The sequence below is a fragment of the Lutra lutra genome, chromosome 4 (genome assembly GCF_902655055.1).
Source record: "Lutra lutra chromosome 4, mLutLut1.2, whole genome shotgun sequence".
In the NCBI taxonomy this organism is placed as follows: Eukaryota; Metazoa; Chordata; class Mammalia; order Carnivora; family Mustelidae; genus Lutra; species Lutra lutra.
Genome location: NC_062281.1, coordinates 160,984,837 through 160,986,945, shown reverse-complemented (window position 1 = coordinate 160,986,945; position 2,109 = coordinate 160,984,837).

The window sequence follows — 2,109 nt, the reverse complement described above, 5'->3', positions numbered from 1 at the left end:
CTCCTTCACGCCTCTTGAACTTCCCCAACAGGGAGACCTCAAAAATGGGTGTGGAATCTGTCCACTTCGCAGCCACCACTTCAATCCCAGCCCCCAGCACCTCTCACTGCCATAACCTCCCAACCCTGCCCCTGTTTTCCCTCTTGCCCCTCAACACTCTATTTTCCACGCAGTAGGCAGAGCGATCTTTACAATCAGAAATCAGACCATGTCACTTCTCTGCTTAAAACACTCCAGTGGCTCCCAGTTCACTGAGATAAAAGCCCAACCCCACACCCTGGCTCACTAAACTGTACGTGAGCTAAGCAACGTGCCCCCCGCCCGCCCTCCCCAACTGCATCTCCCACCCCTGTCCCCACAGCCCTTCTTTCTCGGCCGGAGACACATAGGTGAAGCTCATTCTCACCTTACACCTTTTGCACTGGCCATTTTCTGAGCTTGAAATGCTCTTGCCCTAGACCTTTGCATGGCTGACTCTTGTCTGGCAGAGCTCAGCTCAGATGTCACCTCTCAGAGAAGACCTCCCAGCCACTCACCAAGTCCCCTTGGCACACCTTTTTGTGATTTTTCTGCATAGCACTTCTGCTAGCTAGTATTTTTTTGTCTTGTTTACTTACTTACTTGTTTATTGTCTGTCTCCCCCAGGTAGAATATAAGCCCCTCCTGCACCTGCCAGAGCTTGCTTGCTCACCACTATATTCCCAGTGCTGGACACACAGTAGGGCTCAGTAAAAAATGGTCCTACGTGGCTACCCTCGTTTCTTGCAGTGGGAAGACAGGGAGGAGATCCGAGTTCCCAGCTCCTTTGTGGCCTCCTCCGTCCCATGCTATGGGGAGTTCCCTCTGGGAAGTGGGGCTCATTTGGCCATCCCTGAGACCCACAGGCCCAGGAAGCACCCCTCCTTTCAGAAGAACCAGCTTTGTGTCCTGTCCTGCAGCTCCTGGACTTCTGAGGACAGGCCCTGGCACTTCAATTCTCAGAGTTTCAGAGTGGGAGTCGGGTTAAGGGGGTGTCAGGCCCTCATCCCCATGCCCCTCTGCAGTGTCCCTGCTCAAATTAGTCCAGGGCAGGGAGCTTGCTGCCCTGTGCTCTCAGAGTTGTGTCCTCACTTTCCACACACCGGTCCCCTGATGCCTGTCTGGGAGGGGCCTGCAGATGGGCGGGGACTGAGCAAGCGCCCAGCCTCTGTGTGAGAGAGTGGGGTGCTCCCAGGCCTTGCTGGTGCCCTAGAAGGGCCTGAAGGAGTTTGAGGGGAGGAGATCCCTGGAGTAGCAGGACCAGAAAGATGGGGGGGGCGGGCGGGGGTTGGGAGTTGGGGAGGTGAGGGAGTGGTTGCTAGGCCTGGGTGATTGCAAAGTGGACCCTGGGGTATGGAGATTATCTCCTGATGTGCCCGTGGTAGGGAAGGGGGCACAGATGGGACAAACGATGACTTTCCCCCGGGGGAGGCAGGGAGACTCCAGGAAGTCAATGTTGCCCCTGGTGCACCCCCTGCCCCCGCCAATTCTGTTCACTCACACCATCCATCTGAGGCCCACTGCCTCAAGCGCTTAGCACATGCTCACTCTTCCTCCCCAGCAGCCAGGCTCCCAGACAGGATCTGGAAGTCTCTGTAGGTGGGGAGAAGAGGAAGGAGCCCTGGTGATGTCATTCCAGGCCTGTGCCAGCAGGCAGGAGAGGGGTTCGGGCTGGGGCTAGCATTCCAGGGCTAGAATCTGGGGTGCCTCCTCCTAAGGAGGGTGGCTCAGACCACATCCCAAGGCAGCATCAGCAGTGGCCCCTCTCACCTCCTGTTCTACCAAGGAAGGCAGCAGCAGGTGGCATCTGAGGCTGCAGACCAGTGATCCAGAAGAGACAAGACAGGACTGAAGCCTGGGCAGGCGGCCTTCCTTGCATGCATGCATGTTTGCACATGCATGCACGCGCGCGCGCGCACACACAGACACAGACACACACACTGTGGGGGTGGGGAAGTGCTCCGAGGAAAGGTCATCAGCTCCAGGGGCTGGGTGCTTCAGAGGTTAGGGCCCATCGATCCCTGTGAATTAATAGAGATGACCTGCTTAGCACCTATGGAGATAGATTCCCTCTTCTCCAGGTCAGTGGGC